The sequence below is a fragment of the Podarcis melisellensis genome (genome assembly GCF_964234715.1).
Source record: "Podarcis melisellensis genome assembly, chromosome: 9".
NCBI classification, from domain to species: domain Eukaryota; kingdom Metazoa; phylum Chordata; class Lepidosauria; order Squamata; family Lacertidae; genus Podarcis; species Podarcis melisellensis.
The window spans coordinates 50360833-50385589 of record NC_138541.1 but is presented as its reverse complement, the minus strand read 5'-3'; the positions used below and the strand labels follow the sequence as shown (position 1 = coordinate 50385589).

Genomic DNA, 24757 nt, shown 5'->3' with positions numbered 1-24757 from the left:
CGGCCGGGGGCCGTTCCGCGCGCACATTGGCTGGGACCCCCCGTAAGGCGAGGGCACCGGGGCAAAGCCGCCATGCTGCTCTCCCCTGAAGGGGCAGCCCTGGCGAGGGGGACGTCCCGGCAAGGGCAAAGTAAAGTTATCTGCTGCTCCCTGTTGGAGAGCGCAATGTCACGGCATGTGCTCGCGCTATTATTAATAGCACACGGGGGTGGGTGAGGGGGCGAAACTGACACTCTCTGGGCGGAAGAGTTAACCCTTCCACGGGGCGACCGAAGTTCTGGCGAGGAGGAGCGCAAGCGGCGCCGCGGGAAATGCGGAAGGGCACGAAGATGCGCGCTGCGCCCTCGCGCTGGTGGCGCGCGCGCCTGTGCGCGCAGTTGCAACATATGAAATAAAAGAAACCCGCCCTTCTTCCTCCAAAGAGCTCAGCAGGTGGGGTTCCATTTTTTAGCCTGCACAGCAGCCTTATGAGGTAGGCTAGGGAAGCCGAGATACAGTGATTGGCTGAAGATGTATCTGCCCGGGGATGGATTCAGGATCTTCCCGGTTCGTTTCCTTCCTACTGGGTCACACTCGTTGCACCCAAACATTATTATTTTCAGTTTGTAAGGCCACTGCACTCTGCCTCGCAGTTCTATATCTACCTATATCTATATCTATATATCTATATCTATATATATATCTATCTATCATCTATCTATCTATCATCTATCTATCTATCATCTATCTATCTATCTATCTATCTATCTATCTATCTATCTATCTATCTATCTATCGAAGTAGAACACAGACATTGTGGCTAATAGCCAGATCAGATCAGGTTCTTTATTATGCACTCCCTAGACCTGAACAAGCTAGTGGCCACTGACAGCCCTGTCTTCCATTCACCTGCTTTTATTTCCTATTTAGTATAATTAGGATTGTGTTTTCATATGCCCTTTGCTTTGTCTTTCTAATTCTCTATTGCCTACTCTGGCTGGCAGCAGCCCACCAGTGTCTAGGGCAGAGGCCTGTCTCAGCTCATCTGCAGAGATCTTTTGTACCCTTGCCCATGAGAAGCAAGTGCTGAGCCATTTAGCCATGACCTTCCTCATGTACACATATCCTTCATAAATTTACTTAATGTGCATGGTGAACTCTGAAAAGTAATGAAGTAAGGAGTGTGCGTCCATATTTAAGATGCTGATTAGAATATGAAGGGAGACCAATGAGTTTTCTTGCAAAGCGCAGAGCTGCAGCTTTAAAGTTCCACTGAGAGAGAGTCTTTCTCATGCCAGCAGTTCCTCTCCATTCATGGATGTAGTGAGGAGGAGTTATTGCTCTTTTCCTAGTAGTGCCTTGAAAGGAGAACCACTGCATGTGATCAGAAGGCAGGTGTCACTCTTTAGGTGGAAAGGAGGCTGGTGGGAGGTTCCAGGAGCATATGACTAGGAAATGGAAAGTTCGTAACCCAAAATATGAACTATAAGTCCAGGAGGTGCTTGTATACAGTATAATCCGGTCACTGCCTGACATCATGGATCTTGTGGATGTAGGCATTTCAATCTGGGAAGGCAGCCCATTTAGGAGAAGGAAAACTCTGACCCTAAACCTTGCAGAATATATTCAGAAGAAAAGGCTAAGGAGTTAACCTTACACAAATCCAGAGTGGAGTTCCTAAGATGGTTGGATGGTGCTTTGTGCACCTTCCGGCAACTTCTGCAACAAAGCTGGTGCCAAACATATTGCTCTGCTTTCCTTTGGACCATATCAGTGAGGCTGATGTCATCTGGGCAGCCCAGGACCTCTATGCACACTGCCCCGGCTTGCACCCTGGGGAGGTCACTTCAGTGCCGCTAACACAGTGGTTTGACTTCACCTCCCAGAGGGGCACTCCATTGTCTCTTGAGACAGACAGATGGCAACAACCATAAAATATTATCATACTGTGTATACAGCATACATTTAAAGCACAATTCTCTAGCCCCTTCCAAAAACATCCTTGAAAGCACAGTCGTACCTTGGAAACTGAACAGAATCCATTCCGGAAGTCCGTTCAACTTCCAAAACATTCGGAAACCAAAGCGCGGCTTCTGATTGGCTTCAGGAAGTTCCTGCAGCAAATCGGAAGCTGCAGATGCCCCATCAGACTTTTGGGCTCCAAAGAACGCTCGCAAACCAGAACACTCACTTCTGGGTTTGCGGCGTTTGGGAGTCAAAACATCCAAGTACTAAGGCGTTTGGGATCCAAGGTATGACTGTATTTTGTTACGGGTGGTGGGAACTGTAACTCTTAGCTCTGTGAGGGGCAACTACAGTTCTCATGATTCTTTGGGAGGAAATGCATTTTAAATGTGTTTTAAATTTATGATGTGTATGCAGCTTCACATCCTTTGTATTATTTGCTGGACAGGCATTTTCACAAAAGAGGCTCAGGCTGTGTGCGCACAACATTTTATTCTAGAATCAATGTTGACTACATTTTTTCTATGTAGTCCACACAGAATCTAACATATTTTTTGCCCCTGAAAGTTGGGGGGTTGGGGGGGAGCTCGTTGCAGATTGGTTCTGCATTACTCCATTGTGTGTCCATTTGAAAATGGATGTAGGAGATTCTGGCAATGGGTGGCATATACAAGAAGCACAATCACCACTTCACCTGCGGCATATGCAGGGAGGAAAAGGCATGGAAACCAAAGTGTATCAAGCAAACACCTTTGTGGATGGTGCAAAGGAAAGGAATAGGAAAAGTTTAGGCACCCTTGTTGTCAACTTCTGCTCTGCTTGTGAACCAGTTTTCCACTTTAGCTTCCAGTGCAAAGTATGTAACATAGACACCACTGCTATGTAAAGTAGTGGTGCAACTATAGAGAAAAATGGCCAAAGGAAGTTCTTCATGTTTATCAGGCATGTGTCGCTCTGATTTCCTATCTCTGCATTATAAAGCCCTTTTCTTTATTGCATAGAGCTACTTTAAATACGTTGGGCATCTCTTACAGATAATCACAGCCAACTTTTCTTGCATGAGAGTTCTTGTACTTTAAGCAGCTGTACAGAAGTGGGAACAGTTTGCCATTCTAAGGTGGCAAAAGCTCTCCCATGCAATCTTTAAAGGTACAGGAGTTCTGCCATTCATTACATTTTGTCACCCCAGATCAATGCGGTTTCAGTGATGGGAAGGATAGGGTTAATTAAGGGGAGTTTTGTTGTGAAGAGGCAAGGGACCTTATTTACCTGGGACTACTTCCCCTGAGTTGACCTGTAGATCTCTCAGTAAACTGGCTTATTTTAGCACTGGCCTTCTGAGGTCAGATGACTTTTCACCTGAATAATAAGGTACAAAGCCAAAACTCAAGGACTTCTGCTGCTTGGAAAGCAGACTGCTGTAGCAACTGGATTCTCTCTCTGTTCTAAGACAAGTGACCTGAAATAACCTTATAACATATTCACTGTAATATTATCCCTGCCATGCATCTCCAGAGAGACCGATTTCCATCTTAGCCATGCTAAAATCACTATTATCTACCTTAGCTCTGGAAGATATGAATAAGGAAAAACAATTTTTAAAACTTCCACACAATTCTGTTTCAAAATGTACATTCATTCCTCAGTGACATTCATCTTCTATTTTGTACCTGCAGCTAAAATGTTAATAGTTTCAGATTATGCTGGTATTTGCCATCTCTTCTGAAGTTCTAGCATTGGGACTGTGGCAGGAGTGAAATTGTCCAAGTGTCTAAAACACCTAATTCACTTATTGTAACTGCATTTATTGGGAGATAAGACCTACCATTGTCAAAGTAAGGTTTGCTTAACCGACAAGCAAAAGAAAGCCAACATGTTCTTTGATAGTTCATGATCACATCAAGAAATAAACTTTTGGGATGTTCAGCTTTTCTTATTCTGGTAATGTCCTCAATTGCATCTTGTTGCCCTAGTCCCAATGCAATATATACAAGCACCAGAAGGTTAAAAAAAGGTAAGGTAAAGGACCCCTGGAGAGTAAGTCTAGTCAAAGGCAACTATGGGGGTGCAGCGCTCATCTCACTTTCAGACCAAGGGAGCCGGCATTTGTCCACAGACAGCTTTCCCAGTCATGTGGCCAGCATGACTACTGGTGCAACAGAACACTGTGACAGAAACCAGAGCACATGGAAACGCCATTTACCTTCCTGCCACAGTGGTACCTATTTATCTGTTTGCACTGGTATGCTTTCAAACTGCCAGGTTGGCAGGAGCTGGGACAGAGCTACGGGAGCTCACCCCATCACAGGTATTCTAACCACTGACCTTCTGATTGGCAAGCCCGAGAGTCTCAGTGATTTAGAACACAGCGCCACCCGCATCAGAAATGGCACCTGGAAGCTCTGAGCCACATACTCACTGGTTGCTTACATAGCGAAGCAGTGACATGGCCCTTTCTCCTAACTCACATATGTAATATGCTCCAAGCAGACACATGATTGTGGTGATGCTTGATTTGCTTAATTCTTCCCCACAGACAGAAGTGATAGTGTGGCAGTGGGGAGATGTCCCCATGGTTGTATAGCAATGTAGACTACCAGCATCATATGTGATGGTTTGCAAGTGAGATAAAAAGAAGCAGGAAAGGGATGCAATGTGAAGGACTCCTAAGCAGTGTCTGGATCATAATTTTATGCATTATGGATATTCTGCAAAAGGTGATGCTTCATGTGAACTGCTCATACATTGGAAAGTTCATACAACCAATCTGATGTGCTGAAATGCATTGCATAAGGGAATTGGTGCTGGTGTCAGTATTTAAAACATAGCCATGCATGTGACTTCAGGAACAGAGCCAAGATCCCGGGTGTCTATAACGTCACCTGCTCTGTGTCAAGCTGTCACACAGAATGGTGAGCATAAATAGAACAGAACTTCTGCATGTGATTTCTGAGCAGTAACCTTTCCCTTTTTCATTTCTCCCCTTCCACATTTTGTCCAAAGGCTGCATAGGCTGCTGCTGAAGCAAATTAGCAACCTAGTGCCATTTTGTGTTCCTGTCTCTGTTGGCAACTTTCTAGCAAGCCTATAATGAAGTCAAGCAAGTTTGGAATCAGTAAAATTACAAGCTGGTAAATAAGCTAAACTAAACTCTGGAAATAGTTAGCAAGGCTATAATGAAGTTGAGTAGGTTAAGAATAAATTACAAGCTGGCTAAAACAATGAATAAATCACAAGTATCAAAATTTGGAAATTTATGTTGCACATATGGGGACAAATTCACACAAAAATGCTAGTGAATTTTCATGAGGATTTAAAAAAAGAATGGAAACTGACATGGAAATGTGTAGAACTTAATTTAAGAATTAACTAAAATGAATATAGTCACCAATCCCTGGGAGGGATCTGCCTACATTGTAAGATTTTTAGGATCAGTAGGTATCCTAAGTTACATTTCAACCGAGCTTTGCTACAGCTGAATATTTTTCTGCCACTAGATGGCAGAGTACCCATTGCTTAGATCTGATAAAGTGGGCTCTAGTATAAGAAAGTTTACGCCTCAAGCTCAGCTACGGGCGGGTGTACATTTGAGGGGCTTGAAGCTTGAACTGTTTTGGAGGCACTTTCACAACAAGCACCGAGATCTGGGTAGCCACTGTTATATTCTTTAGTGGGGTTGTTCCATGCCAGATTACCACAATGAAAACAAAAAACTACTGCATCTCGGATTTTGCTTAAAATTGCTGTACCGCAACCCTCCACTTTTACAACAGCTGACTCTCAAACTTCGGGATTGTTGAAATATATACAACAAATAATGGGTCTATTAGACTCCATTTTTATGGACTAAAATAGCTTCTGGTGCCCCTCTGGGATTAGGTGCCCTGAAGCTTAAGCTTCATTAGTCTCATAGTGGATCTGGCCCTGTTCAGCATTTGGGCAGGTCCCACCCACCACCCAGATCACTTCTGCCACTTCAGCCTTCTGACCCTTATTGCAATGGGTAGGTGTGGGGGTGCTAGTAATGGCACACGGGTGGCGGTGTGGTCTAAACCACAGAGCCTCTTGGGCTTGCCAGTCAGAAGGTCAGCGGTTCAAATCCCTGCAACGGGGTGAGCTCCCGTTGCTCTGTCCCAGCTCCAGCCAACCTAGCAGTCCAAAAGCACACCAGTGCAAGTAGATAAATAGGTACTGCTGCGGTTGGAAGGTAAATGGCGTTTCTGTGCACTCTGGTTTCTCTCACAGGGTCTGGTTGTGCCAGAAGCGGTTTGGTCCTGCTGGCCACATGACCCGGAAAGCTGTCTGCAGATAAACACCGGCTCCCTCATCCTGAAAGTGAGATGAGCGCTGCAACCCCATAGTCACCTTTGACTGGACTTAACCGTCCAGGAGTCCTTTACCTTTACCTTTACCTAGTAAGGGTAGAGGGGATTAGAGAAGGGTGCCAGCAAAGGTTGGAATATTCAAATTATTGCTTCAATCAATTGCACTTATTGCATCGTATAATAAAAAGACTGCAACTTTTATTATTAATAATAGTCTTCATAATCATTGATTGGCTACAGAACTAAGTTACTTGTACTTATGTCCCATTGATTTCAGTGAGAACTTACAGTGTAATTGTATACGTCTATTTAGAAGTAAGACCATTGAGTTCAATAGGATGTATGTACGGCCATGGCCCTGTATACCTGAAGGAGTGTCTCCACCACCTAGACACTAAGGTCCAACTCTGAAGGCTTTCTGGTGTGCCCCTCACTTTGAGAGGTGAAGCTACAGGCAGAGGGCTTTCTTGACAGTGGTGTCAACCCTGTGGAACACCCTCCTATCAAATGTCAAGCAGATAAGTAACTCTACAACCTTTAGAAGACATCTGAAGGGAAGTTTTTAAAAGTTTAATTTTGTGTTATGTTTTTATAAATGTTGGAAGCCACGCATCTGACTAACCCAGTCAGATGGGTGGGGTACAAACAAATAAAAACAATAACAATAACAATAATTAGGTATTTGCCTAGCAGGAGTGGCTAATCCTCAAACCCCACCAAGTGTTTCTGGGTGGCTAATCCACAGACCTCTCCCAACAATTCTGCATCATCTTTAAAAAAGGTGAACCAAAAACTCAGATACAAAGGCATTACAGTGGTCCCTCGGGTTACATACACTTCAGGTTACAGACTCCGCTAACCCAGAAATAGTACCTCGGGTTAAGAACTTTGCTTCAGGATGAGAACAGAAATTGTGCTCCGGTGGCGCAGCAGCAGCAAGAGGCCCCATTAGCTAAAGTGGTGCTTCAGGTTAAGAACAGTTTCAGGTTAAGTACGGACCTCCGGAACGAATTAAGTACTTAACCCGAGGTACCATTGTATATAAATACACCAACAACATTGGTTTGTACAATTGTACAAATTTTAGAAATGGGTTTTTATTGATTTTATAGTCTGTATCTTTTTTATCTTGTGTTTTTTTTAAGTCTATGGGACCCCCAAGCCACTGCTTCTGCAGTTTTGCATCAATGCAATAATAGTGCATGGGTGGTGTCCACACATAGTTTCACCCTATTAGTTTTTCTGCAATGCTCCCTCAATGTTATTTGTGTTACAACAACTTACATGATTTCCGCAAGGAAGTTAAGGGACATGTACTGATTAGAAACAAAGCAGTATGCACACCCTAAAACCTTTGCAAGCTGAAACAGCATTAATAGCAGGGTCATGTATAATTGCTCTGATACCATCATGATCACAAATCATTAATAAAATGGCCAACTGGAAAGGTCCTGCATCTTTTGTGTGTTATCTCATTTCATCTCATTGTACAACAGTTTGAGAGTTTAGAAGCAGTTTAGAAATCTGTGAAACCAATCAAATAAATAAGCATAGCCAATTCGTGGAAGCAGCACATAGATGAAGCAACTGTTTATCTCCTCTAACTGTTTAATAGACTTGATGGGGGGGGGGAAGCATAGCTGTCAACTTTTCCATTTTCTTGCGAGGAATCCTATTGGGAAAAGTTGACAGCTATGGGGGGAAGCAATCTGGGCAGATGGTTGTAAACAAGGACGAACAAAAAATAAAGAAGTTCCTTCTGTGACTTCACTTTAAAAAAAAAGTTTTAAATGTCATGCATATGAAAGGAAGTTTATTCCGGTTGTTGATTTATACGGAGCAGCAGGGAAAGGGGAATGGTGGGACCAAAACGACAAATCCACATTGCACAAGTAAACCCTTTCATTGGCTTTCCCCTAAGGAAGCCTGTCTTCCCCAGCTCTCCAGAAGTCAGCCCTGCCTTATCAGCTCTGCAAAATGGAGAATGAATGCCTTGTTCATTATTATCGCTGAAGTCATTCCTATTTATGCCGGTATTTCATGGATTATGTTTTTATGAAAACACTTTCTTGCCTGTGAATAAACACAGGCGCTTTAAAAATATTTGTATGCAAAATGTATCGAAGGCCATTATGAAAATGCTTTGCAAAAAGGCAGTAAGAGGCTTTTTGCAACCTCGAAAAAAAGAAGAAGAAAAAAGAAACCCTCTCACATTTTCTCTACATTTTCTTTCATGCTAAACAGTCCAAAGAAAAGGCCTTTTCAGAGTTAACTAGTTTCAGCGATACCAGTGTTTTAGTGTAATGAATAACTTTTCAAAGGGGACAATCACACATCGCTCAGTATGCCGGTATTTCTATTTCTGTGCACCACCAATGGAGGGATTTCTGTGGCAGAATTTCTTTCTCAGAGAAAGCTGAAGCGATCAAAACCCTGATTAACCTCTGATATTCACGTGCTGCTCTTGATCTTGGGGACCGAAGCTGTAACAAAGAGTTAATGGCAGCCATATGCTTGGGGTATTGTAGGTTCCGCTGACCCAAATGTGAACTCCATGAGTGACTGCAGCGAACTGCTGTTTGTTCCAAGTTTGGCGTGCAGATTACTGATGAAGAGTTTGAGCTTCTACTTGACAGAATCCCTCTTGATGAAGATGGAAATGTCAAATTTCCCCAGCTCATACCCATGTTTGATTCACAATTTACAGCCTCGACTTTTTGAATTTGTCATATGTCAATCAATTTCTGTTTGCTAGAGAAGCTTTGCAATAATCCACGAGAGCAGGTTCAGGCTAACTGGCCGTGTTGCATTTTATAGCATTTAATATTTTCAGGAAATGCAATTTGCCTCATTCAGTGACAGCTTAATTGGTGTTTAAGTACTGAACAAAGTTTGACATTCAGGGCATTTTCACACACAAGAGCTCAAGCGTTTTCTCACTTGAGAGTTGAATCAACCTAGGCTTAAATTTGGTCCTTACCATGGAGGTAAAACCTATACGGGCTACAAGGCACTTGCAATTTTTATTCCAACTTGTCATGTTTTGAAAATACTCACAGATGGCAGAAAGAATGTGAAAGTGGCTCAAATGTGGTGGCTCTTAGTCTCATGTGTGAAAACGTTCTTGTTTGAACTGGGAATATGTTTGCAAGTGTGACAAGTGAACAACTTTTTCAAAAGGTTTGTAAGACATACTTTTTTAGTGCAGCTTTTTTTTATTGAAGATGTTTCTGTGTCAGACTGTTTAAATCTGCATTCCTAGTGTTGGTTCTGTTATAATGGGCAGGTTATATGTTGGGGAAGGGTGTGCATATTGAGTCTTCCCTAGGAGATAAGTCCAGAGTTCTGAGTGAATGAGAATTCATTCTTTCTCGATTTCCCTTGAAGCTTTTAAATGCTTGTAAAAACAAGAGTGGTGGATATTGTGTCTGCACACATACAAACCCATAATGTTTGCAATGGGTTAGGTTTATGTTCCACTCCCCATTTGATAAGACTTATCCATCATAGCTCTATCACAAACTACTAGTGATTGCATGTGTCTTAACCTTTTATGGGGACGAAACTAACTTGAGGATTCTTCTGGTATCCATACACCATTAGATTTTTGTGTTTTTTTTCAAAAGTTTTACTTTTCAAAATAAAATAGCCAACATTATTGGTTTAACATGGAACTTAAAAGCCAAATAAAGCATTCCATTACTGTATTTATCATTAGGATGCAGAGGCTGTGACTGTAAATGCCAAAACTTGGATTCATATGGCAGAACTGAAACACTGACTTAGCAATCGAGAAATCAATTGCGCAGCCTGTCCCAATGTTATCTTGGTACAGGTCATCATATGGTTCCCAGGCAGCCTTCTCTCATTTTTCTTCATTTATTTAAGGAACACTGAATATTCCTAGTTGCATGCAGACACTCACATTGATGCCACATTTAGAAAGTGTGGGACTGAAATGCTTCTGTGGAATTGTGGCAAAGCTGGTTTCTACAAGGGCAGATTTAACTCTCTCCACAAAAATATTTTTTCTCTCCAAATATTTTAGTTTTGAGAATGGGTGGAGCGGCACAAATTCAAAAGCAGCAACACATTTAAATTATATTAGTATCACAATACAAGCAGAAAGCAACAAAAAAAGTCAAAAGCTCTGGCCAAAGAAAACTCTCTTTACCTGGAGTCTAAGGTTGTAATCCTATATGCATTTATCTGGGACCAAGATCACATTGAACTCAGCAGGGTTTACTTCTGGGTAGAAAGGTATAGGATGACACTGCAAAATTCAAAGGAGTAGCAATAAGCAATATAGGCCAAAGGAGGACATTCCAAATATGGGTGTCACCTGATCTCTGGTCCCCACTCTTCTACCTCAGCATGCAGGAGTATCTGTAAGAGGTACTCTCCAGATAACTTTAAACTCCAGAAGGGGATCACTGGGATTGGAGTCTCAGAAAAAGAGAATGTATTTGGGTGGGAGGAGAATTGATACTGTAGTAGCAACCAAGAGGGGCTTCAAATTGGTTATGAACAGGTGCAAAAAAATGCAAACAATGGGTCCAGAAACATATTGGCTGTAGCCTCCTGAAGTCCTTCATTTCATGTCAAAAAATATTTGCTGGAGAATATTGGGTGCAGCACTACAGTGAACACCAGACTTGTCTAATTCCGGCTGTGTTATCTCAAAGAGAGAGAGAGAGAGAGAGGATTTACAAGTCAAATGATCCACTGTGCCTTTTGTCAGCCAATTAAAACATCTTCACTGGGACCTACAGAACTAACCTTTGTGTGGTCTTTGGTCTCAGATGGAAATGATCGCTTGACGCGTTTGGCAGTGTGAATTTTGAGACGGTACAAAATGTGTGTGGGAACTTGGGGGGGGGAGAAAAAAAGCCCATCTTAAAAATAAGTAGGATCAGGGTGGTGATGGTGAGGGGGGGGGGGAGAGAAAGGTGACGTTAGAGATGCTGGTAAAAGTTAGTCGTGGTCAAGCTTGGGGCGAACAATAGCGCAGTGTTGTTATGGGCTGCTTTTACGACTTAGATATTCTTCCCATGTCAGTATAATCACTACTGGGAGGTAGCTCGATTAAGGATTACCATATCATTAATAGTATCTATGACTTTTGTTCAAAGGCTACTTGTGTAATGTTGCCTTGTGGATGAAGCTTCCTAATCCGCTGAGCTGCAGCTGTAGAGGAGGGCCTTCCTTAGAGGCGCCCACACTGACTTCCCTGTCCCTTGGATCAGTTCTCAAAAACAGACAGAAACAACAGTCAACTCAAAGCCAGAAAAAAGAAACATCCATTCTACATTTCCACATTCATCCGCAAGCTCCAATCCCTGCCAATGTCTCCCATTCATCTCTTCTCTAACATCCAGATCACCACTCGGATGGTGGCCAGATTAAAAGGGGAACAATGCAGTTTTAAATGTAAAGTTTGCATCTAATTTTTTTTTATCCTTTTGCATGAGAAAAAGCACATTTATTCTGTCTGTCTGTCTAATGCTCAGCCTTTTCTTATTTTCTTTGGCAACGCAAAGCATGCTTGCTGCTGGGTGCCCAAGCTCGATGTGCTCCTATGCTGCCTTGGCTAGTTTCTCGCTACACATAACTGCCTTGAAATTGAAAATGTGTATGTTCAGACAACACTCTTGGAGGCTGAAATGCTATTAACAGTTTTGCCTAGTAAACCATGGTTAGAAAACAACCTACTTTAACAACAGCTATGGTGCAAATATTGGGTGCAGATACATAGCCAGTAAAAGAAATTACTGTAGTGGGAAATAAATGTGCCAGGTGGGAATAAAACCATAGACTTAGGACAGAAAGTACTTCTATGTAGGCTTTATGACAATCATCCACTTTTAAAAATAACAAACAAACAATGAAGTGCCTGCTGTCATCCGAGTCCAACATTTGGAAAAGGAAATGTCAGGTCTGTGAATAAACAGCAGTTTTGCAGTTAAGAAACCAGGTCCTGTTCACAGTTGCCTAAGCATGTGCTTGAGTAGACCCTGCAATAAACTTAAAGAACGTCTCTATCCTAGGTATTTCTGATCTATGAAAAACAGACAATTATTCATGTTTGCCACTTAGGTAACAGTTTAAAAGTTAGTTTGGTCCAAGTCATACAAGCTGCTTCTCATAGGACACTCTTGAAAAGATTTGGAATGCTGCCTTTGGGGTCAAAATGTGTCAAATGCTTTCTGGTCTCCATGGAATTGTTGGTTTCTCAAGCAACATATATTGCAAAAGGCTTCACCCGTTAATTGTCTATACATTTTATTTGCCTTTCTTTTACTGTGCAAGTTATTTTTCTGATATGGGTGCTTTTACACATTTGTCTTATATCTTTCTTTGTCTATATTTATTATCTAATATTTATATCTATATGTTTCGCTAAGAATGGTTACTGGTTAGTCCTGATTCCAATGGAGCCATAACGACTCTGAAATTTTCAGTCCAACATTTCCCCAATGAAGATCTTGTTACTTTAGTGCTATTATAAACTTTTGCTTTGTGATGACATTGACTCCTTTGATCATTAATTAATTTTATCTACAGCCAGCCCTATCCCCCAAACTCAGTGAAGATAAAAAACATTTCCCTGTCATTTCCTCAATATCCCATATGAGACAGAGTGTTACTATTCCCACTTTATCAATGGGATTATTGTGACTGAGAGATAGGACCCTATCTAAAGCACCCAATGAATCAATGTGATACATAGAAAGGAATATATGCATCAAAACACAAGTACCAGCTTCAGTTTTTCTATGGCAGGCTACACAACAATTAAGCAAATGTAACATCACTCAATGGCTACATGTTACATCACTCAATGGTTTCCTTGTGCAAAAAACTGATCACGGTTGAAACTTCATATCATGTGACATCACCTCAAAGGCCCTGATCCAGTGAGATGCACCCAGCAATCAGATGCCAACACTGATCATGCCTTCCAGCAAAAGAAAGGAGGGGATCTGGGGAGTTTCTAGCTGGATTTTGTCACTGGGTGTGAGAATGTTTTCAAAAGACACACCCAAAAACTAATTTGAATCTCTCTAACACTTTTACATGACTGCTGTAAATGCAGAATTTAGAATTCAGGAGATAAACTGAATGTACACTGCAGGCAATGAAGTTTTTATGTTCCCATGAGCGCTGATTTAAAACAAAGATTACTTAAGCCTCTTTAATGAAATGCTAGGAGTCTCTCCTTTGGGCTAATTGTGACTCTCATAGTATACTTAATCTTGTGCTCATTTAGCACATTCTGGTGAATCTGGTATAGGAATCGCTTGTGGATGATACCAGGCTCTCCAAGTGTCCCTATTTTCCAGGGACAGTCCTGGATTTACAGAAGCCCGGTTTCTGATTTGATCCCAGAATGTCCCGCTTTTCCTTAGGACGTCCCTTTTTTATCAGAGAAATGTTGGAGGGTATGGAGTTATCTGACCCCCCAAGCCATCTGAAGGGAGCCCTGTATACGGGAAATGTTTAATGTTTAATTATATTTTTATATATGTTGGAAGCTGCCCAGAGTGGCTGGGGTAACCCAGTCAGGTGGGCAGGGTGATGATGATGAAATAGGGCATCCCTGTTTTCATCTGAGGAATGTTGGAGGCTATGTGATACTAATAAAAAGAATAGTAATCATTGCAGTAAATGGCAGGTATGTGGCACTTTAGAGTAGGCCACATTCACACCATACAATTAAAACACCATTATACTATAGAAGTCCTATCTTCCCCCAAAGACTCCTGGGAACTGTACTTTTCTAAGGGTGCTGAAAGTTATTAGAAAACCCCTATTTCCCTCACAGAGCTACAATTTCCAGAGTTCCTTGGGAAGGGAGATTGATTGTTAAATCACTTTGGAAATTGTAGCTTTGTCCCCTTAACCAGCAACGGTTCCCACAGTTCTGTGGGGGAAGCCATGACTGTTAAAGTCGTATAATGGTGCTTTAGACGTAGGGTATGGATATGGGCACAGGCAGCTAGAGGCCTAAGGGCCTAATCTGCTCTCTCTCTGGCCCTCATAATAGCCCCATTTTTGTGTATCTTGCTTTCTCTGGATGCAAGCAGAGACAGCTTGCGAGATGCTAGCTGATGTCTCTTTCACTAATTCTTTCCTGGTATGAACAGAAATAGAGGCTGTGACAGAATTCATCCCACCCCAATGTGCTTCAGTTGCCCACTCCTATGTGTGAACCACACGAGACCCAAGCTTCATGTGACAGAAATAGAATTTTATTATTACGGTCACAGTCCAGTTCCAGCTCACTTACACTATCCAGAAAATCATAAAACACAACAGGAATACACTGAATTGCAATTGGGTATAACAGAGACAATTCAGATATAGCGGCAGTTAAAAATATATATTAAATCTTGATCACTAAAATATAACCTAAAATTATCATTTAAAACCTTAATCACATGTGACAGAAATATAAGCCAAGCAAAAAAAAAAAAAGATGATGATGATGATGAAGATGATGACAACTGCACTTGCACTTTAGCACTGAAACAAAAATTGGTTTGTTTTTTAAGGTAAGGGTACAGGTACCCCTGACTGCTAGGTCCAGTCGTGGACGACTCTGGGGTTGCGGCGCTCATCTCACTCTATAGGCCAAGGGAGCCAGCGTTTGTCCACAGACAGCTTCCAGGTCATGTGGCCAGCATGTTGTTTTTTAAAGCTACACAAATTCCAAAGACAAAAGAAAAGGAATGGGTGGAAATAACCACACTGCAGATCATGTAATGGTGGAGGGGGGAGTAGCCAACACATAGTGCACTCCCACTGATCAGGGAGAGAAGGAACCGAAGAAGGACAAATCCAGTCTCTTGATCCCTCTCACAAACTGCTAATTTGTGGAATTTGTTAAGGGTTCCAGGTATGCAGGGCAGGTGATGGTAGCAGTTCAAGCAAGAAATTCAAGGGGGGGGGACAGGGATAGGGCTTCACCTTCCATGTCACAGTTGCCTCACAGACCATCATTGTTTCTTACCAGGCAAGTCAAAATCACTTTGCCAGTTCACATGCAAATCACCACAAACCAAGCCTTTTAAAAAAGAGAAGGACAGTGAAACTATTGGAAAATAGCAGTCATTTTGGATCAGGCCAATGACCTATTCTGGTTCAGTATCCTGTTTTCACAGTGGGCAACCAGATGTCTCTGAGGAGCCTCCTAGCTGGACCTGAGCTGGACTCTCCCCAGTAATCCTTTTGACAGCTCTGTAAAGTAAGTCAGTATTTATCATCTTCATTTTGCAGAAATAAGACTGCCAAAGCTGGACCTCCTGCTGGCGGTGAGTTTTGAGCCATGGGCTTCCTAGACTTGTAGCCCCTTCACTATTTCTAGGTGTGGAGTTTTTGTAAGACACCATAATTAACGGATGTCCGAAGGAATAAGAAACCTAGCGTTGTATACAATAAAATGGGGTGGAGGTGGATATGGGGAGTTGTACCACGATGACAAAAGGTTGGAGAAGCAAATCTGGATTCGGTTATAATGCCACATCATATCTACCTGCTTATAAGACAAAACTGTTACTGCAAAGGTGACATATCTGAGCTCATTAGCAACAGACGTTTTGGTGCTTGTGGACCAGTATAAAATTGAACTCATATTTCCATAGTATAGCTTTTATTACCCAGTTTAATTATCGAAGATCACAAGTCTGGCTCTCTCCTATGCAGGTCCCACAGTTAAGAATTTACACGCTTTGTCCCCATATTTACAATACCTTTTGACTGAGATGTCTAAAACCTTTTAGCATAAGGTTTAAGCAGTGGACAGTCAGCTCTGGCACTTCTTAGAAATCTTTTCAGAGGGGCCATGTGGCTGAGTTCTAATCCGGGAAGAGCCACTGCCTCTCTGTGTGATCTGACAGAGTGACATATCACTTGACCCCGGTCACAGCAGCTGTAGACCTAGGTTAGAAAGTCAGGCCTGAACAGAAAAGCGGGCCATGCTATCTGTCCAGTCCTTTCCCTGCTAATAAATGAGAAGTGCTGTTTTTTTCCTTGTCCATTCCCTCCACAATTCAAATATATATTTATGAGGGGCAGGCGAGAATTTGAGCCCCCCTTTCAATGCACACGTTTTCATGGGAAATTAAAAACCTATACACTGGCTGTCTAACAACTCAAAACAATAGATACTCCATGTGCATACCTGAATCTTTAATTTATACATTTAACTCTGACAATTTATCAACTTCAACTCAGTGTCCTTGCAGAGGGGTGTGGGGGGGGGGGACAAAAGAACTGTTTAAATGCATAGCTAGAGCTCTGCCTAGCCAGAAATATTTTAATATATAAGGGGCATTTTTACGTATGAACACCTGGTTTTTAATCTCAATTTTGTTGAAATACCTGTTCAGATATTTGGATAGTGCACATTACTTTATACACTGAAATCAGGATTGATGGAATATTCTCATTTTTAATGTCAGCTGGTGATGGTTTATTGTTGTTGTTGCTGCTGTTTTAAAATTATAGTTATTATTACCATTTTACATTTAAATTTAAATTGCTTTTTTCTGTTGCATTCATAATATTTTTTTAAAAATCAGAATAAATAAACAAATAATGGGAGCTTTGAGGAAAAGAGGCATATTTTTAACAAAGGAAACTAAAATAGCACTTTTAAAGCCAAGTTCGTTTATAAGCATGATAAAATATTGATGAAAAGAAACCAGTTCTTTGTCTAAGCCTGCAGAGGGCGCAGTGCTTCTTCTTTAACCCTCTCGGGCATACAATTCTGTGGAATTCTTAAGTTGTCTGTTTAAAGTCTATCAAGGAGGCTGCACTCAAATTCTGCTTGTGTGTTTCTCACAGGCATTTGGCTGGCTCACGTGAGAACATGATGCTAGACCATTGGCTTGGTCCAGCAGGCTCTCCTCATGTTATTATGTTCACATATAGGAAAGTTGAATCCATATTGCGCGAGGGTGTGATGTGTTTTGTGGGTGGGTGTATCGATCAGTGTCCTACACTTGGCTTTTCAAAAAGGGTACAAGATGTCAAATTAATGTGCATTGCAAAATGAATATAGGCATTTATTGTAACGATGGCCATGTTTTCTGAGCGACCACAGAAACCCAAAACAATATCCGGGGTAATGAATTCAGTTTAGCAAAATCTTGTTTAGACACAAAACATGATTCCCATCCCCTCAGTTTTGAAGTGGTTATTCTATGCTGCTAGGAAATTATTTTACTTCTTTGGGCAGCCTAATTGACTCATACATATGTCACAGTGAGTCCTGTGGGGCTTACACCCAAGCAAATGTGCAAAGAATGGCACATTTTGATATTTCCATCCCAAATAAATGGGGGAATCTAGCTCTTTTAGCATACGTTTTCTCAGCTTGATTCTTTAGAGTTCTCCCAAAGTGTAAGGACCTTCAGACAATATGGAATATATTTCTTACCGTCGGCTTATTACAGAGTAATCTGAGCTACAGAAATTTCAGCCTGCCCAACAAGTCTCCAAATATAGTAGGTCTATTAAAAGTGCTGCAGTTGGGAGCTGGCCTTCTCTCATGCCAAATCATTTGACCTTAACATTAGCAAAGATTTTGATTCCTGCTAGTGTATGTTTAAGCCATCAAAAGGAATCCATATTGCAAGCTGTCCAGGGAGCCTGTCAGTCCCATGTTAGCAGCCCCCGGTCAATGAGGTCATCATCTTTGCTCACATTTTGCTTCTTTGAAACATATGTTTATGCAATGTCCAGCACTTACACATTTTTGGATAAAAGCATTAGGATGTATAAATACTATTTTGGGGGGAGGGGAATTAAAATTGTCAAATGATAATATTATCCTAAACTACATACCAGTTATGTGGGTCATCATAGAGAGACTTTCCGTGCCCTTACATCTGCCAAAAGATTGATATTGACTCACTGGAAAGAGAACACTACCCCCCCCTTGATCAATGAATAGAAGATATGACAACTCTTGCAACATGTGAACGGGTTGTTTTTAGACGCATGGATAGATATAACAATCCTTGGAATGCATTTATAAGAATTTAAATGACTCGTTAATAATTGTATGCTTGCGGGAATAATAGCATTACTTATATACCTATATATTTTGTTCAGTTTCTGTCACCTTTTTCTCCCCCCACCCTTCCATTTCTTTCACTTTATTTGTCTGCTGATATTTTTTAATTAATAGAAACTTTGCCCACCCTGAGTGCCACTGTCCACTTATAGCATGTGACATAGCAAAGCACGGAAGCAGCTGCGCTTCTGCTTCTGTCAAGGCAACCAGGCCCAGCCCACGCCATGGTTCAGCATCGCTTAGCGGTGAAAGCTCATAGGCTGTCAGTAAGCCACGAAACAAGCCTCCACCTGAATATGTGAAAAGTTACACTTGTCAGAGTTTGAGGGTGGCGGGGAAAGGGCCAGCCCTCCCATTAGGTAGAGGAGCAGCTGGCCCAGTGGAGGGAGCCACATCGGCCGCCTCCTTGCATTCTTTTTTACTGCAGTGGCCAGCCACAACATACCCTTCTGCTTCCTATACTGTGGTACCTCGGGTTACAAACACCAGGTTACAAACACTTTGGGTTACAGACTCCGCTAACCCGGAAGTAGTACCTCGGGTTGAGAACTTTACCTCAGGATGAGAACAGAAATCACACGCTGGCAGCAGTGGGAGGCCCCATTAGCTAATGTGGTACCTCAGGTTAAGAACGGTTTCAGGTTAAGAACAGACCTCCGGAACGAATTAAGTTTGTAACCAGAGGTACCACTGTATTATATTTAATAGTTAAAATGAAACAGCTATGTTGGAATGGCAGCCTGTGCTTAGGTGCATGCGTTCCTATGTATATGCACTACAGTCGAGGTGCGTTTGCCCCGCAATCGGTAACGTGCCTTCGAGAGACCCGAGGAAGGAGGGCTGAACACCAAAGATTGGCAGATGCAGTGCGGTAAGAGAGGCCTGCACAAACTCTGCCTCCCTGAGAAAAATTGAGGCAGTGTTTTGCCAAGAACAGGTAGCAGAAAAATTGGATCGTTGTTTCTAAATAGGAATCATTGTAAATGTGTGGGTATTTTGGTCAGGTTTTTGAGAAAACGGACGCCATTGCCCTAGCACTCACCTGCAATACCAAAATAATACCAGAAGGTGGCCGACTTGCTGGAACTTCTATGGCAAAGCATAAGGAAGGGGGTCCATATAATAAGCTATAGCTCAGCTGTATATTTTGTGGTTGCACGCTGTTTCTGGACTGGGATAGCTTGAACACATGCTGGTAACCTCAAGACTGGATTTCTGCAATGCTCTGTTTCTGGAAATAGCCTTGTTTGTTTGTTTGTTTGTTTGTTTGTTTGTTTGTTTGGTATACTGCCCTTCATCTTAAGATCTCGGGGCATTTCACATAAATAAAATACAGGATAAAAACAAGCAAATAATTAAAACAAAGCAGCAAAACAATACACCCTCCCCCTTCCAACAAACACATTTAAAATGCTGTAGAATATTAATCAGCCAAGGGCCTGGTTGAAGAGGAACTTTTCCACCTGGCACCTAAAATATATATAATGAAGGCGCCAGGCAAACCTCCCTGGGGAGAGCATTCCGCAAATGGGGAGCCACTACAGAGCAGGCCTGTTCTTGTGTTGCCACCCTCCAGACCTCACAAGGAGGAGGCACATGAAGAAGGTGATGAACACAGAGTATGGGATGGTTTATATGGGGAGAGGCAGTCCTTGAGGTCCTGAACCACTTAAGGCTTTATAGGTCAACACTAGCGCTTTGAATTGGGCCCAGAAGCTGATTAGCAGCCAGTGCTGTCAGGCCAGGATCGGTGTAATATGCTCAAACAGTTTTGGCCCAGTGAGCAACCTGGCCGCTGAACTCTGACCAGCTAAACCATCTTCAGAGGGGCCCTGCATTTAACGTGTTGCAGTAATCCAACCTAGAGCTTACTGGATAATAAACTACAGAAATTGGGCTATCTGTCCCTATCCCTATCTGTAGATAGGAGTGTAGCTGGGCCATCAGCTGAAGCTGATGGAAGGCACTCCATGCCACTGAGGCCACCTGAGCCTCAAGCGACAGTAGAGGATCCAGGAGCATAGGAGCCAACTCCTAGGGGCTGAGGACCCTTTGGCCCCCGCCCATAAAATATTTGAGGGGCCTGCCCACAAAAACATTAATGGGCATTGCCATTCAAATGGTGTGCATGTGTCGCATCATGTGATCAATTATGCAGGGCGGGGCTTACCTGTCCCCCGCCCCCATATTTTATTCAAGTTGGCACCCCTGTCCAGGAGTACCCACAAGCTATGTCCTTCAGAGGGAGTGTAACGCCATCATTAGCAGGCAACCTCCCAGCCTTGTTGGTTTCGCCCTGGCTAGGTGAGGGCAAGCTACTGCCAGCATATAACTCCTTGTGTTATACCAGTAACTGTCAACATTAACCACGTTCCGTACACTTTACCTTTTTAGTACCTTTCTTCAGTGGTTGGCAATGTGGGTCCCAGGGCCTGCAAAGGCTTTTATCTGTATTGCTTCATTCTCTCCCCGCTGCCATATGATCGGTAAAGGTACCCCTGACTGTTAGGTCCAGTTGTGGATGACTCTGGGGTTGTGTGCTCATCTCGCTTTATAGGCCGAGGGAGCCAGCGTTTGTCCGCAGACAGCTTCTGGGTCATGTGGCCAGCATGACAAGCCGCTTTTGGTGAACCAGAGCAGCGCACAGAAACGCCTTTTACCTTCCTGACGGAGCAGTACTTGTTTATCTACTTGCACTTTGATGTGCTTTTAAACAGTGCTTTCTGTGGTTTAGACCACAGCGCCACCCGCATCCCATATGATAACACACCACTATTACCTCAGAGAAAGTGGTAGGGGTGGCCATTTTACAAGGGGGCTGGAAAAACCACCTGAAATCAACCCACGGTCCTTAGGTTTCTTACATCTGCGGTTCCTTTTAACTGTTGAAGCAGGCAGTTGTCTAGGAAAGCTTGTGCCACTTTAAGCCAATTAGTCCCTGAGGTACAATAGCAGTTTTCCTTGCCCTGCTGCTACAGAACACAACAGCACTGGTTTCCCAGCTTTGCTTTGGTGAGGCATATCTAATTAGCACCTCCTTATTCAGCAATATCCTGTTCTGCTGCTTAATTAAAAGTCTCTTGTGGCACATAATTCTCTGGGCTTCCTGTCTTTCTTTAGAGAAGTACACAAAAGCAGCAGGATCCCCTCCTCACCAGGCATTAACTTGATGCGATGATGCTTTTTCTGAGAGACTTGACTTCTTGCCTTGTGCCTCCTCTCCCCTTCCATGCTGAGATGCCTTGTTCCTCTCCCTCCCAGGGTCATGTCCTACACAGCATCCCCACTGCGGCATGCTCTGCTGGGTCACAGAAACATGAGATGACACTTTGAAATACCATAAACATAGCAGGAAAACAAAATAGCTGCACTCTGCACCCACATATCTAGATCCTTCTGGAAATACGATGGGGCGCTAATGGCAGGGCCGCTTTAGGCTTCTGGTCCTCTTGCACCTTTAGGTGGGTACAGGATGGGACCTGTTGTTAACTTGTTGGATTCAGCCTCTTAAATAGCAAGCATGTTCCCAAGAACAGCCAGTGGATGCTTCTTAGGTTTCAGCCCTGGAAATATGTCATCTATGTTCAAGATCACATGAGGACAAGCGTCTTAAGTGAAAACTGTAGCTGTTCTTTACTAAAGAATAGGAAGAAAAGCAGCAGCAACAACACATTTTCTGCATATTGCCAAGACGCTTTCTTTTAATAGTTTAAACAAACTAGTGGTTCTTCCCCCCCCCTTTTTTCTTTTGCTTATTGACATAAGCATTCATTTGCTAATTTGCAGGACATTAAACTCCACCACTGAGCCTCCACTCTCTTTCCCGCCTCCCTACCCTGCAGTTCCTGAATGCGAGATAAATGCTTTCCTTCTTAAGGTTGCTTAGACCCTGCATGAGTCCCGGCACACATGTGTCCCCACCCACCCCAACCCAGTCTCTATCTTCTATATAAAAGTCAATGTTTTGATCGCCTTAAAGGAAATAATGAGTTAAATGGACCAATATTCTCTCCTTGGCTCTCAAACTGGGCCTTTTCATAAACGCCTCTGAGCACCTGCAGCAGCTAAGTCGTTTACACATACATAAATAAATAAATTAACAATGAATAAATAATTTAATCCTCCCGCCCTCCCCATTTGCACAATGACACCTTGCGGATTTGCTCCAAGTGAGTTTTCTTTCTTTCTTTCCCCATTTCTTTTTCCCCCCCATTTTCTTTCTTTTTTCCTGATAAAGTCCTCTCAGATACTTGCTGACTGTCAGGCTAATTTTATTATTGTTTTCGCTTGATTAGTTCTGTATGACCTGGGTCGCCCTTAAAACCCACATCTCTCGTGGAGGCTCCCCAAAGGCTGCCTTTTTCCCCCCTTCCACCCCTTCCTCAAAAGGGATGGAAAGTGCCTGCCATTGCTCCGGACAAAAGCCCTGGAAGGTTTTTCAGTTATTAGTCTTCTGAAGCAGCCCCTTCCGCTCACCCAACCGCAAAAAAACCTCATTAGGGGGGCACCTTTATTTTCTGGCTTCTATACCCAATGCATGTAAGGGTTACATATGTCAAGTTTCTCAGGTCTTGGATGAATCTGAACATTCTCCCCTTTAACCCTGCAAGACTCTTTAAGTTGAGCCCACCACAGGGACACTGCTGCATCTTTTCACTTCTACATTGTCTTGGCTCAAGGGCCACGGATCCTTTAAAAATAAAAAGGAAAACACACACACCCAGAAACAAAAACCTAAGATGAACTTGTGCACAACGGCATAGGTATTATATTGCTGCACAGAAGTGAACTTTGACAGGCGTGCATCAACAAGCAGCAACAGATAAGCAGTGTTACCACAGTCTCATAAAAGTTCCTCCCAAAAAGCAAACCAAAAACCCACACCCCACTAAAAGCAACAAAATAATATTTGTTTCAACATGAAAGCTAACATGAGCACCTGTCTGACAAGAGGATGAAATGCTCTTCAAATAAATTTACCCTTTCCAAAATATATGGAATATAGAATACTATGAAAATACTATGAGAATACTAGAAGGGTGAGAAGCTCATTTAAAAACAAAACATTTCCAGAGGGTTTGCTGTGTTAGGCTGCAGTCCTAGCCCATTTACCTGGGAATTAGACACACTGCACTAAATAAGACTTAACATTGTTAAGTAGACATTGTTAGGAGGACTGTGTTTTTAGTCTGTTGCAGGAAGCAGGAAAAATGAGCCTTGTGGCATTTTTATGACTAAAAAATTCTTCTGGCATAAGCTTTTGAAATGGACTCATGCCTGCAAAAAGGTCTACTATAATAAGGTGTCGTCCCCCCCCCCATCTTTGCTGTTTTTGCCTCAACAGAAGACTAACACAGCTACCTGGTTGGGTTTTTTTTTAAAAAAAACCCCAAACCCACAGAGCAGCTTTTCAGTCTTTCTGTGAAAACTGCCTATCATTTTGAAGAGGGTACATGTATTGGGAGGGGTGTGCCTTAGTTGTCTATATGCAGGAGTCAACCGCAACGCAGTCCTGTGCACAGCTGTGCAAGTGCTTGTGTAAATTATAATAAATTGTTATTTCCTGCTATGAAAGAATAAGCAAGCTGTGTTCAGTGGCAGATTTGGGGACCTCAAATTTCCGTGGCGCCTTGGGCGACACTAAAATCCAGCTCCCTCCCTGCCTCTTGTGCTCTGTCCTACATCACTGGTTGCAGCGCCGTCCCCCCACCCCACTGTGCCAGTGCACAGTGTGGCCACACCAGTTGTACTACCCTAAAACCACCTCTGCCCTGAGTAATGAGAATGCTATTGTGTTATATCAAGTGAAGGCGTACCTAGCTCTCTGGGGTTTTGTGCAGCTAGGGACCTGCTTGATGCCATTTCATGACTTGCAGCTCGTATTGGACAGAACATGTTTTTGACTGCTGAAAGAAGACATTTGGGAGTATGGGGAGAGTGTGCAAAGCCGTGTGTCCATATTGCATGGTTGTTATTATTATTATTATTAGTCTTTGAATCCTGCCTGCCACCTTCCCATTGGCTCTTGACTGGTCTCTGTCTCTCACTTCACCCTGTTGCATGATCCTGGGGCAGTCCAGGCTGAAGGGTTTCTAGCCATGAGGGGTTTGTTTGTTCAATAACGCTTGAAAGCACAAGTGACCTCTGTATTAAGAAGGCTGCCGGTCACTGGGTAGACCCATGCTGACTGTAAGGCTCCTCCAGCAGTTAAGGCAAATTCAAGGAGACTGAGGCCTGGTCCTAGCAAGCAGCTTTGTTCCTTACTCCCATGGGCAGAGAGAACCTTTGATTTCATGGGGATGATTATTTTTATTCTTGCCCAATCAAGGATGAAGCCCAAGGAACAAGAGATTGCCCCTTTCAGAGACGCAACAATGGATCACCTCCAGCCCAAACCACTGGGAAG

General features: G+C 42.8%; 1 long non-coding RNA gene across 1 annotated transcript; it reads left to right on the top strand.

Annotated features, from left to right (window-relative positions):
• The first annotated feature begins 79 nt into the window (after positions 1-79).
• LOC309378360 lies at positions 80-24757 on the top strand. Its single transcript, XR_014172033.1, has 3 exons — positions 80-432; positions 15434-15516; positions 24680-24757. It is a non-coding gene; the product is annotated as an uncharacterized lncRNA (long non-coding RNA).